Source organism: Poecilia mexicana, unplaced genomic scaffold (assembly GCF_051168715.1).
Source record: "Poecilia mexicana isolate PSO_F unplaced genomic scaffold, ASM5116871v1 scaffold_11, whole genome shotgun sequence".
Classification (NCBI taxonomy): Eukaryota; Metazoa; Chordata; class Actinopteri; order Cyprinodontiformes; family Poeciliidae; genus Poecilia; species Poecilia mexicana.
In genome coordinates this window covers 21,808,843-21,825,357 of record NW_028263380.1, presented here as the reverse complement: position 1 = coordinate 21,825,357, position 16,515 = coordinate 21,808,843, and the positions used below count along the sequence as shown (strand labels likewise).

The 16,515-nt window shown below is 38.3% G+C and overlaps 1 protein-coding gene across 3 annotated transcripts in view; it reads right to left on the bottom strand.

Annotated features, from left to right (window-relative positions):
• The window catches only part of LOC106932922 (semaphorin-6C-like), a 163,696-nt gene that overhangs the window by 95,676 nt on the left and 51,505 nt on the right, over nucleotides 1–16,515 (bottom strand). The gene's annotated exons all lie outside the window — the stretch shown is intronic.

Here is a 16,515-nt window from a genome sequence, read left to right as displayed (position 1 = left end):
TTTGGTGACTCGATGGATCTGAGCAATAAATCCAGAGATGAAATGTCCTTACTACTAAATATTCAAGAGTCAACTGTTAGTATTGTTATAATAAAATAAGAGTGATTGGGAAAAACACTAGCTCAGCCAGAAACTGAACTGATTAAAGTGTAAAGGTCACCAACTTTACGCAGCGTCAATCGAAACCTCAGATTCTATAGTCAATCTTCAGATTAGCCATGGCTGAGCAGATCTATCAAAGCTTTGATAGATGAAATGTAAATTGCAGTAAGCAGAGAGGTTGGACAGTTCGCTCTGGACCAGTGAAGACGTTCTCTGCAGTAGAGCGTGCTGCTGCTGTGATACCAGCTCCATAAAGATGTGGATCAGTAAGTTTAGCAGGAAGAGTTTCATTAGACTGCAAACTGTCCAGACGTCAAACCCAGTAGTAAATCTTTGGCATGAAATAAAGCCAGACCTTCACATTGGGTCAAACAAATTTAATTTTGGAAGAAAGAAAATAAAATCCAATAAAATCTCCATAAACCTCGTGAAAAGGCCTTCCCAGAATAGCTGTCATAGTTGCAGAGATTATAATAATAAATTCAGTGTTTACTCCGTCGGTTTCCCCCAAGCTACTGCATTAAACTGGCTTAATTTCCAGCAACATTCAGAAACTTTTTCCATTTCCGTTCACAGTTTCATTACTGCTAAGGTTTTAAATTAAACTCAGAGGATTATATGGCTGGGATATTCAAACCCACACAATTCTGCAAGTCAGCAGCATTGGGTCAGTCAACCATAACCTTCATAAACTGAAGCATAATTTCCACTTTATGACCATTATCCATCAATCCCTTCCACAAAAGTGTACTAACTGCTGTAAAACTAGTCTCACCAAGGTGGGCATTTACAACAGAAATTATTTGAAAATGCGTTTTATTTAGAACAGCCCTCCACTTTAAAATGGGACATTAATCCAGCTGTGGTCATTAGACACAGACTCCCCAGTGCACCACAACCAGATGACTCCGTCTGACACAGTTGCCAGGCTGCAGGCAGCAGCCAGTTTATCTGTAGTTCACTGAACCTCTACTTGTACTTACACAATAACCCTGCCCTGTATAAACCCCTGGATGGGCCAGTTCATTTGGACCTGCTCTTAACTGCACCTCAGCTGCTTAGATGATAAGTGACAGACAAACAAAAGCACCGATTCTGCCCGAGAGCCACTACTGCAGCTCTGGCTGTAATGATGATTGGACTGAGAAGCCATTACATTAATGATCCGTCTCCACAGGGAGGTTGTGGCTAATGATCGATGAGGTGGACAGAAGGGACGAGAATGGAGAGAAAAGCAGCAGCGAGAGAAACGTTTAGGAAGAGGTATGGAGCGAAAAGAAACTCAGAGAAATGCAGGCAAGTCGGAACATTTTTAAGGAAGCTGTAATTTGTGGTTGCTTTAATACTTTCTTAAACAATAAAAATGTTTTCAATGCGAGTTTAATTATGTACAGCTTTGGTTGGTAGGTTAACTTACATACTTATGTTTGTAGCCCCATGCTAACTTCATGGTTCTACAACCCAGAGCAATATGAAAACACATCTTAACTGGGTTGGAAATTCAGAATATTTTATTTTGTCAAAAAAGAAAACTGAAAATCCTAAATGCAAAAGTTATCCAAAATTCAGATGTGGCACTAAATTAAGATAAAATAATCTCCACCATCTTATCAATCCCTTATCTGTCTAAACTATGTTGTTTAAGTTTATCGTTATATGTGGGAGTTTATTTATGTGCATTTCCCACAGGATCCTGCTAAAGATTCAATCAGGTGGAGGCGAGGAATTCATCTCACCAACTGCAAAATACAAATCTCATCTTTTTCAGTCACTGCTCAGGAGAAGTGGTTTCTATTTTATCTAGAACTACTTCTGTAAACGGCCTGATCAAGCGACTCGTTCTACGGATTTAGATCTCGGTAGGATTGGATGGCTTTGAGTTTGACCTTAGTGTATTAAAACAGAACTCGCCTGCTTTTCTTCTTTTTGCTTTTCTTTCGTTTGTCTTGAATTGATATTTTGAGTTGTATTTATAACCATGTTTAGTCTTTTATTACACTACCTTCAATAAAGTCAAACTCAAAGCCATCAAGGACTATAAATATACTCCAAACAGTTATAGCTCCAAAACATCTACAAGATATGCATTGAAATCTCAGTAAGTTATGGAGCAGACATCCATTGAGCTCAGAGAAATGCAGCATTGCTGATCCCCAGATGACTGATGGTTATTATGCTTTAAATAAAGTGATGCCGTTTTAAAACTACAGTTTGCAAACTATGTTTGTTAAGCAGCTTCATGCCTTCTACCTGCTAGCCAAACAAATTAACCAGCTCATGTCAGATTAATAGGTCTTATTTTACTTTTGCACTTGTTTTGCTTGTTGCCTGCACCACCTTTAGATTGGTTGCCTCTATTTTTATTTTTTTGTCATATAATTTTTGAGTCCTCAATAGTTTTGTGTTACTCTCTACAGAACAGAATAGACACAAATTGCTACAATCTGCGAAATAAGACCTTGAAATTAATATCCACAAAAAAAAATACTTTAAAATTTTGCTTGAGCTTGTGTATCAAAAATTGTAGGAATAATGAGGGATTTTTTTTTAATTAAAGGAGGGTGTTGTGTAAAAATCGACTTTTCTGTACAATATGTTATAATGTGATTCCCTCACACAAACTGAGCTCGTTGCTTTTATTCCATCACACGTGTGTCTGCCGAGTTCATCTGTACTTCTCAACTCAAAACTCCAAAGAACCGTCGTAAACAGCATAAAGGAGATGCATTGTTGTGACAGAGGCTCAATTTCAAGCCTTAAAAAATTGCCAAGTCGAGTTTCTTTAAGGTATGTTTGATGTATATTTTTTAACAACTCAATTTTATTTGATTGTGCTATGAAATGGCACCATGTGCCTGGAGAATATATAAAGCCCCCTGTTAAAATATAAAAGCCATTTAATCATGGTAAATGACTTTTTAAATTTTCCGTTTACCATCACACTTTAAACTGCACTACTTTTTGTTAAGGTCGTCACACCATAAGAAAGGTACTGAACATGCCTGTAAACTGCTTTGGTGAAATAGGTGCTGCTCACAGAAACATCTTAATGCAGCTCTGACCATCACCCTCATCGACATCGGCTGCCGTCCAGCTTCAACGCTAAACTCCACCAGAGTCCTTGAACCTTTGAGTCACAGCCGCTTTTCGAGACCAGCTGACAATCAAAGCATTTTATGGAAGGGAACATGCAAAGATGGTCAAAGTGTGGTTCAGATGCACTTGGCTTTTTAGCCTCCCACTGCTAAGGAAGATGGATGAGCATACTTGGTGCTTTACGTAGCAGCCGTGAATTTCTCCTCTACATAAAATGATAGGGAGGATTTGATAAAAATGCTTCCGAGGTCAACTTGCACACCTCTAGTGCCACATGGCTTTAGTTGCCAGGGTTTGTTGGCTGGATGGTCTCCGACATTTTTTTAATACTTCAAGAACACTTTTCATCTAAATTATCTTCATGTCAGTTCCAGACGACGGGTGGCATTGCTTCACTGAGGATGAATGGGTCCCGGCAGTCAAACTCAGACAGCTTTCGCAGCCATTTTCCCATTTTCTGCTCCATCACTGCCAACAATAAAAGTTCGACAGAACGAGCTTTGGCCCCTTTAGCTCTCCCCCTCTCCTTCTCAATCCCCATCTGCTTTGAAGGATTTTATCCTCATCTTGTTCTCTGAACAGATGTTTACCTTACATCTTTCAAGCAATTAAATCCATCTTGATCTGCATATTTAAAATGCAGAAAAGAACCAGAAGCGGCTTCAGACACTGAATAATGAATGTTCGAAGTGATTGCCACACCAGACTAGCGGCAGGTTATTACCATGCAGCAGGTTCTCTGGACCTTACTATGGATCTCGGTTTGTTTTCTGTCTGACTGAAGGAGAATAAATATTTGCATCTGTGTGGCGATACGTGCCAGCTAACCCAAATACATCCAAGTATTCATATGCATTGGAAGGCCAGGTGGAGGCGGACTCTCCAGGAACTCTGCAGTTAATTGCAGTTGCAGATTATCCCATGGACCATTATGGTGATAGTCACTGTTCATTTCCTCCTGATAGATGGTCACATTTAATAGAGCCAGGGTGACCAGAGGAGCAGCATTGTAAAATGTAAAGTGAGCCCCAGACAAAGCAGGAAGAAAGTATCTCAGAAAACTGCTACTCACATTAAATGTTAGTAAACTTATTAGAAATATGGGTACTTATAGTCTAAATTCATTTATATATTACTCTTACAAGTCAAGATATTTTGTAGCTTCTGACCTGCTTGGCCAGCCGCACCAATCATGGAAACAATATGATCTTAACAACCGCAGCAAGTCTGATCAGCTGTTACTGTAAAGTTTAACAATTCACACTCTTTCCTCTCTATGAAATCTCAAATGGATACAAACCTTTTAATGTTGCACACTACCTTCACCTTTTATAGATTTTCAAAAGAAAGGACAGAATGGCCTCAATAACTACAAAACAGAGCTGTCAAAAGACTCTTTTATACTAATATTTTGGCATATTTAACAGAACTCTAGTTAATTTCACCCGACTGTGTGTTTCTGCTTTCTTTCATAGCCTGATCCCAGGCCTAGAGTGGTTGTGTTTTGAAATATCAAAGCTAGATGGCAGAAAAGGGAGACTGGCAGCAGTGAGCAGGTTTGAACTGACGGCTCAACCTGAAGTAACCCGGCATGAAACAACCAAAACTGCAGAGATGGGAAATCCCAATCTGACAAAATGACCAGCAAACATGGTAAAAGCAGCAGCAGTGAGTTTTAACCAAACAAAATGTGTAGTTTGTGTGTTTTTTCTTTATGTAATGAGCATTTTAACTGATATTTAGCCTTTTATTTATTTTTTGAATATTTTATTTTGGATTTTTAATGGTAACATCACAGGTATTAACTGACAGGACAAAACTGGTACACAATGGAGCACAATTCAAACAATGAGACATATTAAAAGTAAAATACATTTACAATAATATAACACAACAACCAAATAAGAAGGACTGGATGGGGGTGGGTCAGGAGGGTAATCTATAGGGATGAAATAAAATGTATATGAATTGGAAATAGATTGAGAGACAAATGGTATCAGATTTGCTCATAAATCTTGAGTCCAGCTCGATTACAGGATCATCAATCAATCCAATGTGCTGGTAGATTTTGCATACAACTTAAAAAAGGCTGCCATATTTTATAAAAAGTCTTACCTCTACTCTGCATCCAAAAGGTTATTTTTTCTAGTGTTACACAGCTATTAATCTCACAAAGCCACATTTTAATTGGGAGGGGGGAGTCTGATTTCCATTTTGTTGTAATACATTTCTTAGCAATTACCAAAAGGACTTCTGCAAGTTTCTTGTCATAGACCGTCTTTAAATTGGAATTTGTAAAGTTCCCCAATAGACAGATCTCTGGGTCTATTGGAATCATGATGCTGAATGTCTGGTAACGTTTCACAAACCCCCTTCCAAAAACCCTGCAATTTAGAGCAATGCCAGGTGGCATGGAGGAATGTTCCTTTCTCCAAACCACATCTAAAACAAAGAGGAGATGCATTGGAATTATATTTATGTAATTTTTGTGGGGTGACATATAACTGATGTGTAAAATTAAATTGTACTAGTCTAAATCGAGCATTTAGAGTAGATATGAGACCTTCTCTGGACAAATTTTTCCATAATTGCCTCTCAATAGATATTCCCAAATCCTTTTCCCATTTGATTCTGGAACTATCCAACCATTTATAGCTAAAGTTGACATGAGTGCTGTATACACCCTTGAAATGATTTTACATAACGGCCGACTGGCATGACACATTTCCTCAACGGGAGACATGGACAGGAGCTTCCAACTTCCTTTCCGATTAGCTCTTATGAAGTTGGAGATAGCCAAGGAAATCTTTGTCAGTTTAAACTTCTCTTTTAGCTGCTGTAGTGACATAAATACTTCCTTTTCGTAGCAGTGCTCCAATCGGCAAATTCCCTTCTCCTGCCAGGATCTAAAGTTACCAGACTGAAAAATCTTTGGTAGCAGTCCATTTCCCCATAACGGGGTTTTAGGAGAAAGAAAGCCTTCTAGCCTAAACATTTTTATATCAAATTTGGACTACGAATTATTAAAGGGTTATCAGTTTCATTTTTGATAGTTTTATTATCCCACTTATAGAACCTAAACTGAGCCGCATAATAGCAGAGCTGAAAATTAGGGAGCTTCAGACCTCCATCCTCATGCTGCAGCGATAACTTATCCATGCTAAGTCTTGGTGGCTTAAAATTAAAACAATTCATAAAATTGTTGCTTGGACCTAATTATTGCTCTCTCTACTTGATATGTATTCATATTGTTGTATTTTAGTTCCAGGTTCACCAATTCTCTGTACTTTGGTATGTTTTCTCAAGGTCAGAAATTTCTTTCCAAAGTATTAAGCTCGAAGCTATATTTCTTCTTTATTCCCTTAGTATATGATATAATTTTGCCCCTCAAAATGCTTTTAATGTGTCCCAAAAGATATTTAGCCATTTTAAAGGAAGATTAAAGAGGAACGTCTGAGGGGAAAATGTTTGTTTCAAGGTGAAATAAATCTATTGCTTCTTAAAACCCAATGAGTAATTGCTTAACTAAATGTGACTTCAATATTGACCAAAATGATAATGAATGATATTTTCCCGTAATAAAGCAGCCCTAATATCCATGATCTCGTTCAAGTTCTCTTCCCATGAGTGCACACTTCTTTTCAACTTCAGGCAGCCTTTTTGTTGTCTGCAGCACGTCTGGCAAAGCTACATAAAAAGTGGGTGCCATTACCCAGAAGCAATGGTGAAAATATGTTGTGAGTTCATTTCCTTTTGTTGGCTGAATAGAGAGCGGCTCCAGAAACTGTTTGCTGAAACATATTTCTCCCCAAGAGCCCATTTTCCCTCCAGGCAAGTATCCAAAAGAAGTTGATTTTATTTGTGTATACACGGAAAGTAAAAAAAAAAGAAAAAACCTTCTACAACCACACAGCAAATCCATATTTGGAGCACATTAAAGCTCACAGCTCTGAATAAAGACCTCCATTAGTTGCATTAAGTAGTTTGAGAACAATCGGCTACGAAACTCTGAACGTCCCGGCTGTAATTTCAATATCAGAGATCGGCATTTTAGCAGCTTAGCTCAGTCTTACATTCGAGCTGCAGCTTGTTGACAATGATTAGGTCTCATTAGAGCCAATGCTGATCCAGAAGAGCTGCACCGAGCGTGGCGTCTCCTCATCAACAGTTGATCTCAGATCTGAACTGAATCATAAACTCAGATATTTGTAGTGATGGAATTTAAAATGATATGAAAAGATTGAAGGGCGAGTATGAGAACAGGATTAAACTGCAGCACAGATACAAATCTAACATTTAATTATCTGCATAATGAGGCCTTGCCCAGTTTTCCCCTTCGCCTGGGTTCCCACAGGAGGCAGCATCAAGTTCTCACAAACACGCATGTCACCGTCTATGGCTGCGATTTGAAACTACGAACTGCAGCTTGAACTATAAACATCAGTGCGTCTCATTTCTGCTGCCTCGTTCCAGATAGACACATCAGACAGACAATTAACACTGACAGCCAGAAACAGACAGAGAGGCAGGCTGCTGATTAGATGGCGCAAACTAAAAATAAAACAGACTATAAACAATAACAAGTGTGAAATGAAGGGAGGAGAATCAAAGGAGGAGAGAAAGTGGTGGCATCTCAGAGGTAGAAATGAATGAATCCCTACGCTGCATTTTTCTAGAGATAATCCCGTTTTACTACACAGCTTTTGAATATAAACAACTGATCACTGTATAGTTAACCATTTTTTTAAAATCAGAAACTCTGCTTGGCTTTAAGAAAGAATAACCACGTGCGTTTGGAGTTTGAAAGTGTGTGTTCTCGAGTTTTTGTGTTCTTGTTCGTGTCTCACCAAATTAATTTGCCCCCCAAAGCTGACAAATAAGATAACGGCCAATCAGATCTCCCCACACTCCCTCTCGGCTCCCCAAACTGGATAAGTGAAGGGCAGAAAGTTAATAGAAGCACACACACCATTCATCTGTGTAATGCCAGGTTTAAACAGCTGCGATCTAAATCCCATCAGTTTATGGTAGCTGCTGGCTTACTTCACACCTAACAAAAGCTATTATTTAAGAGCAGAAAAGTCCTCCAGTCATTTCGTATAGGAGCTCTCTGAGGAAGCCATTTTTTTTAAAATCTGATTTATTAAATAAACTTCTGAATGGCAGACAGAGCCTTAGGAGACACTTGCTAAACTAAATAAGAGAAGCGGCTTTCATTTCCTGTGAATATGAGCTCAAAGGAAAAGATCTGAGGGTCTGAACCAATGTGTGTTTAGGATCCATATTTTGCATTTCACAAAAAGAAAAACAGCATTGAGGAAAAAAGATAGATCAAAGGCATTATTTTAAAAAAGCAATCAGATTTTATATCAAGATAAGACGCAAAATAAATTGGTATCTTTCTATGCAAAGTGAACTCAGCAGCAGTTGGATCATTAGGTCACTTTTCAAACTGATTTTCAATATTTATCTTTAAATGTAAGGCTGTTCACACCTGGTAGATCAAGAGGATCGGGGAACAAAATTGCAACATTTGTTACATTTTCAGCTGATGAGGTTTGCATTCACACTGCACTGCATTAAACAATCCTAAGTAAATGAAAAACCTGTTCACCTCCTTCCCTGTGGGGGCGCTGCATTAAGAACCACTGAAGGAAACGACAAAACCCTCTGAAGACGACACTGAATGCATCTTACTTCTTCAAGAAATGTAAACAAAAACAAAGTAGTGCCAGATTTTAGCAGTTGTAGGATTTTCCTTTTGTCTTTGGTAAAAGATCACAATCCATGTTTTCCAGTCTCAAACATTTGTTTTGGTTGTATTTACCCAAAATGCCCTGTTTCCTGCTTTTGGAGCGGTTGTGTTCACATTTGCATTCAAACCGCGTCAGAGTTCACTTCAACCAAATCTAGTCTGCATCAGAGTTTGTTTCTAGGCAGACGAACTAGAGTTTGATTAAAGTGGACTAAACAGGGTTGGTGTGAACGCACCATAAAACAGAGCCATAAAATGGAGAAAAGCTAATTGTAAATTGTTTTCTGGTAATGTGAGATCAGATGGAAGGATCTGGGTAAGTAAGTCACTTTCTTTTTTATTTGGATTCAGTTCAATCTCTAACTTGTTGTACTTCCTATATAAGTGAAAAGCTAAGAGAGAGTCACTGTCCAGCTGAATGGACAGTGGCAAAAATAGTTAATTTTTAGAATGTGCAAGCGAAAGGTGTGAATTTATTTTAAGAGATTTTATAGATCTTCAGCACAGGGCGTAAATTTGTACACATTTGTAGTTTATTGTTCACAGAACCTGATGGGCTTGTGGTCTTCAAGGCGTACCCCGCCTCTCGCCTAATACTCTATTACAATTCAGGAAGTTCAATATAAACCAGCACTCAAACTAACCAAACATTAAAATAGGACAAGATGCCCATGTGTGAAATATGAACCACAAACATCAAGTACAATTACTCGATAAAGTGATCGATAACGTTTTCTCTCAATGCAGGATGCTTCGACAACAAGTTGGTAAAGACTCGTCTTTAATTCTGTGTAAATATCAAACCGCCGTTTGACATTTACACAACAAATTATGCATCGTTTGACCAAGTATCCCAACTTGTCATCAAGCTCCAGCACAAACCCCTCCATTTTCCTCCAGCCAACAGGCTGAGAACGCAGTCATCAGTCCGTCACAGGGCAACATGCAGGCAGATCACACTGCACACACTCTAATGTAAGGGGCATTTACAGCAGAGTGGCAAGTTAACCTGGCATGTATGTTTTTGCACCAGAAATAAGCCAAAATACCTAAAGAAAACTCGTACATGCACAAGAAGAACATGCAGGAACACCAAAATGAAACCAGGATTTTCTTGCTGTGAGGCAACAGTGCTAACAACTGTTCAACTGTACAAAGCTGAAGCTTTTGGAATTAGATTTGAAATGGTCAACTCTCTCAAGTTTTCACTGTTCCAATCAATAATCTATCACCGTTTTTCTCTCATTTTTGGTTTAAGTGTCAAAAGTTTTTCAGGTTGAAAAAATAACTAACACAAAAGTATTCATGATCTTTAAACCTTCTTCCATTTTGACACTTATAACCAGGCTTGTGTAAATTGTGGGGCTCTTATGAAGGAGCACAACAAAGTTGTGTTTGATTTTGAATTGTATTGACATGATATATGCTTTTCAGCATTTACAAAAAATTAACACATGTTGCATGCATTTGTATTCAAAAGCCACCAAACTTTTTTTGTTTTCCTTCCACTTCATATTTATGAGCTAATTTGTGTTTGCATGTTTTAATAAAAAATATATATAAAGTTTAATGCGACAATGTGAAAAAGCTGAAGTAGTATGACTACATAAACATTTAATGATGCAGTGATCTATCGTATTATTCAAAGTACATTCAGAATTAAAAAACTGACATTTAGCAATTTTTAATGTGTTGGCCGCAAGTAAAACCCAAACTTTTGCACACTGCTTTTCTTTGTGCAACTTTTCTTGTCCTCCAAAGTTTCCGGCTGAATGAGGTTTACATGCCTTTACGTCCATTTGGAAGTTGGGAAAAAAAGGAGAAGTTATTGACAGGGTGCAGTTTTTGCTGTCACAGTACGACAGGAAGCCCTGAAGTGGTGTTGTGCTAGAGTAGCAGCAGAGCAGCAACAGTAGCCTCTTCACACCGTCACTCTGTTCTTCCACTTCACCGTTTCAGTTTGCTGTAAATGTCAGAATGATTTTCCATCCCAGGTGATGCTGAGCAGTACGGCTACATCACAAAAACAGTCAAATTAAACAGAGCAAACTCACAGCTCCACTTTTAAGGTCTCCCTGTGGTCGTCTGTGCAGGTGAGCAGGGCGAGTCGTTTCCCATTTTAATTCAACATTATTCTGAATAGACAAACAGCATGATAATATAGATGCAACAACTGGAGTTTCACTTGTTTTTAGGTGAAATATGACAGCAGAGCCACAAATCAATTTGTATTATATTATTCTCCATAAGATAAAACAATAAATCTTTAATCGCCTGCTGCAAAAAATGTTTTATGCAAAAATTTGAAAGAGTCTGCATCTACAAATAATTTAAAGCTAAAAACACATACTTGACAGGAAATATGAATAAATTATTGATCATGGAGCCGGTGCCAATTCACCATGAATAATACAATAACAATGTGTCACAGTGTTTGCCCTGCTAGCCTGGCCCGTTCACAGCCACAGCTGCCACAGGCTAAACACAAGAGACTGCTGCTCACTGCCATCAGCATTTTCTAAAAAAAATAGTTTCATGTCAGGACATGACTGCATGAAAAGACCTTTCAGTTGCACATTTCACAGTAATCTGATTGTTTTGTATCAAAGAGTGTGATAGAATAATCTCTGTGTACGTTTGGGTCTGAAAAATGCATCCTATAATGACGAACAAAAAGTCAAGAGTGAAGAAACACGAAACGTTTAATTCAACAGCAGTGGAGAGATGCTCCAAGCAGCCGCCTACTCACCTTTACAGCTTCTGCATCGTTTCCACTTGCACAGAACCCCAGGGAGTTTGTCGACAGACATACAAACACACCTGGTTCACACCGTTTTTGATCCAACTATGGCTAGTACGCAAGACTCAAAAGATCTGCACTTAACTAACAGATGGTAATAAAAACACTAGTGGGGTTGGATATAAATGACTGCCATATTTAGCTGGGCTAAACCTTATAGATGGGGTGAAGACCTCCAACCGGAGGGCAAAGCAGAGTCACTGCTCCTTTAAACGAAAAGGAGTAAGGAGACGTAATTCAGCCTTTCTGATCAGAATCAACCGCAGGTTTTTCACAAACATCCCATTGAGAAAAGAGTCAAAGTCAGATGATTGGGTTAAAGTTCAAAGGCCCAGAAGACAACAGGTGCATGAAAAAGACTTCTAGTACATGCAATTATAACAGAACAAGTTTCTTTTCAAGGATTCTGGAAAAATAATGGCCTAAAGGCAGCAAAACATTATTTTGAAATCTAATGGTTGGAGCTATACGTTATAATTTCATCAACATGAAGTTTGTCATCCAATAGAAGAAACTGACACCATGTCAGTCAGTAACAGTTTTTGACAAAGAAATGGGTTCAAGTCACCCAATACAAAACAAAGTCACCCATGTAAAAACTTAACTGTAAAAAGTTTAAAATTCTCTCAAACTTCAGCAGAATGTTGGAAAAGTTCAAATTATTCACAATGTCTACAGAGCATGTTGGAAGCAGAACATGATGCTGTGACCAACACTGCAATCAGAGCCCAGACGCCGACACATTTTAATGACTCAGCACAAACAGGCAGAAAAACACGCGTCACGTGATCAAAGCCATCTAGAAATTACCTGGCAACAGCAAGCAGAAACAATCACCAAGCAACCGGAGGCAGAAAGGGAGAGCAGAAAAGAGGTGGGGCTGGACAGAGAAGGAGGGGTGGAGGAAAAGACAAGAGGAAGAAAATGAGGATGGCGAAACAGACAGGAGAAGGTCTTAGAAAAGAGGAGGAAGAGAATGTTTTTGATCAAGGTTGAAAGATTGCAAAAGCAGAAAAGGTAAAAAGAATGAGAGAAGGAAACTCGGGAGAACAAAAATAAGATGAAGGGAAACGTGGAGAGGAAAAAGAAATGAGAGAAAGAAGAAAATTTAAGTGACATAATTAGTAAGGATAAACAACCCATAAGGTACTATAGGAAAAGAGAGAGAAAGCAAAAAGCAAATGTGATGGAACCAAAAAACAAAATTAAACAGGAATACAGCAAAAATATACCTCAAGAGAAAAAAGGCTTGTTTTAAAAATGTGAAATGTAAAATACGTAGAAAGGCACAAAAAGGCTAAAAACAGAAAAAGATGAGAAAAAAACTGAAGAAATCAAATACATTGGCATCAGTTCTTTCTTCCCACAACAAAGTGAGAAATGTGGTTTATGTTCATGTTCCTCTGAAACTAAAAAGAGAAAAACTGCCAAGAAATTTCCTGTTTAATTTACAAGGAAAATTGATGCTGTGAACTGCATCAGTTCATCAAAAAACTACAAACCACATTTTTCTGGGTCTGTGTTGGTGCATGAGGCTCTGAACTCGGAACAAGATCCAAAAGAAGCAAAGCCAAAAATAAAACCTTGTGTGTGTGTGTGTGTGTGTGTGTGTGTGTGTGTGTGTGTGTGTGTGTGTGTGTGTGTGTGTGTGTGTGTGTGTGTGTGTGTGTGTGTGTGTGTGTGTGTGTGTGTGTGTGTGTGCGCGCGCTCTTGCAGGAAGCAGAGATAAGCCAACATTCAGGAATGCTGTCACTCGTTTTTCTTCACAGGCTTGATAAACCTTGTCCCGCGTCCTGCAGTTTCCCAGCATTCCTTGGTGATGACCACTGCACTTTCACACACACATTAAACCCTGATAGTGTCAACCACTTACTCCACTCAAACGCTGCTCTTGCCTTCAGTGAATGGCGGCACTTTAATGATTTTGTGTAGGATTACTATTTTACCTTTATTTAGGATCTTTTCCTCCTCACTTGTGTAAACATGCTTTGATAATTGTGATATTTCTTTATTGATATTTAGAAGAAACTCAGATCAGACATCATTATTCAAGCAGAATATATTTTTCCCCATCAGTTTTACTAATAATATCTGATAAATCATTCCTCTATAATGTAATGATGTCAGGCTGATTCCTATTCCACCATGGATGCTGCCATTCCAAAACAACCCAGAATTTTAAAACTAGAGTCACTGAAAACCCCCAAAGATTTAATTAATTTCAGTGAAAGGAAGAACATGTCAGAAGTGTCATCCTGAACACCATTATACTTATTTTTATACACAAGTGGAAAAGGCAGTTGTGGTAAAAAAAGCAGTTAATCATTTTCAAGATGAAAGTGAAGATGTAATGCATTCACCCAGACATGTTTAGAATTCCTCCATATTCAAAATGACATTTTAATGTGTAATCGAAGGTCATTGTTTGCATTTTTCACAATATAACAAACAGGCTGTTGTTGTGCCGACACTTCTTACATCGAATTAATCGTCATTTGTAGCAATAAGCATGAAAGGCCGTCTGTCTTTTCTCGTCTGGGTTTTGTGTGCATGTGTGTAAATACACAAATAGGTGTCAAGAAATAGAGAATGAATTTGTGTGGTATCAACTTAAAATGCTGCACCCTATTAAGGAAATAATTTTATTCCACAAAAAGCTGCTTTTCATGAGAAGCTCAACTAAGAAGACTAAACGAGGAGAACTTAAGAGATTCCCCCTTTCTCATACGGTAATATTCCTAAAAGTCCCAAGCAATGATAACTGAACAATTATTAAAGTGGAAAAATCAAATAATTATCCATCAAGATGGAATTCACAAAAAAAAAGAATTATGCAACATGACTAGAGTGGCAAGCCAAGAACAGCCACAGAAAATAACATGTATTCTGTCTCCATGTTGCTGCCACCCTCCACATATTTTTCCTGAGTCACAGAAAAGTGCACCGGTTCTCAATTTTTTCAGATTGCAAGCATCTGGAATAATCACCTTGATGGTTGCAGGTCCATCTCCATCAGAGGCTCGTACAGAAACACTCACAAAGGTTGGGGAAAAGCATAAGGTTTACTGTCCTGCAACATAAATTACATTTCTGAAAAGGTTATTTCATGTGCAAAATCATCCGTTCTGCAGCTTCACCATGCTGTACTCCCCTCTTTTTCCACAGAAACTGGTGAGCCCCACCAGAATCCTAGGTATTAACTTTCAAATTGGTAAAAATTGGAACAGCACAACTATAAGAAGGTAAGAAACAAATGCATTACAACAGACACTTGATTATTTAAGCATTTTGAGTAAAAATATATTATTAAACAGCTAGTTGTGATGGTTGCAGCCAGTGAAGACAGGCAGAAACTGCAGCCTGTGTTAATTAAATCTGCAAAAGAATGATGTGTTCATTAAAAGTATTGCACTGCTGTCAATACAGTCAAAATGTCCTGTGAATTTATTGGTTCTGTGAAGACGATTTTTTTTTAATTTTCCTCTCTGAAGACTAAATAAGATGCTCCTCTTGCAAGACGATGATCTGAAAACTGTATCCACATCTTTTTTTCCCCTTTTGCTGGTTTAAACTATTGGAATGAATTCACTCTTATCCGTTTTTGCTTAGAAACCGTGAGTTTCAGTGGACCTTGAATTTTGCTCCCAGTCAGCGATATCGTATCTAGTTTTGTTTTGGAGCCGTCTCTCTTCTGAAATGCAAACAGTATGGTACCGACCAGATTGCTATATGACGAGCCATGAACACGCTTTCATGAAAGTCCTCCAAGAAAAGAATACGACAGACTGAGAAACACACGGAAGCAAGAAGAAGTCCAACAGGACTGATCAACCAGGATGTTTTACAGATTTTTCACTTAAAGCTAATAAAACCACGGCTAACCTTGAGGCTGGGTTGAAACAATGTTGTGTGGATCAACAGGATGTTCAGAACTAATCCTGATCACACCGGTGGCACATTAATACTGAGGTTTGCAGGTTTGACCGTCGTCTTCCTGACATGTTGACGTAAATCTGATGATGAGTCAGGGATCATCATTCATATGGCAAGTTCTCTGTAGAATATTTTGCATGGAGGATGCTTCAATGTCAAACTCAATAAACGCAGATCACCTATAAAATCTAAATCACATGTGTCAAACTCAAGGCCCGCGGGCCACATGTGGCCCGCCATTTCATTTTATGTGGCCCGCCCCAGCATTTTATAGGCCGATGATTGTAGTCAATTCGTGCTCAAAACCTATTTTAAGTCAAACTACATCTCCCATAATGCATTCCGATTGTTACCAGCCAACATTACGGCTTCTTGCCACTAGAGAGCAGCAGAGTCACATCAAGCTGCTTATTGATTTTCCCAGCAAATAAAACAGACAGACAAACTAACATCAAAACGTCCAAGAAAAGAAAAATCGATTTACAAGTAAGACTGTAAATGAAGATGTGTGAGTTGGTGTCGTGCTAGACTTTTTGTTATCCTTATCTTGACCAACAACTTTAAAAAAAATGAATAAATAATCGGTCCTGTACTATTTTTACCCGTGAAATTACAATCATATTAACATCGACTATTTAGTCGCATTTTATGCGGTTTAGTTAATATTCACCGTGAATCCAGATCCCATCACAGATTAAGCAGATAAATGTATCTACACTTTTCTCGTAGTGACAAAAACCACTGACTGAGGCCCCAATAACTTTTATTAAATTAAATTAAGCGACTTCACTTAAATTAACATCGCTTCACCCGCTGGGGTCTGAAAGCA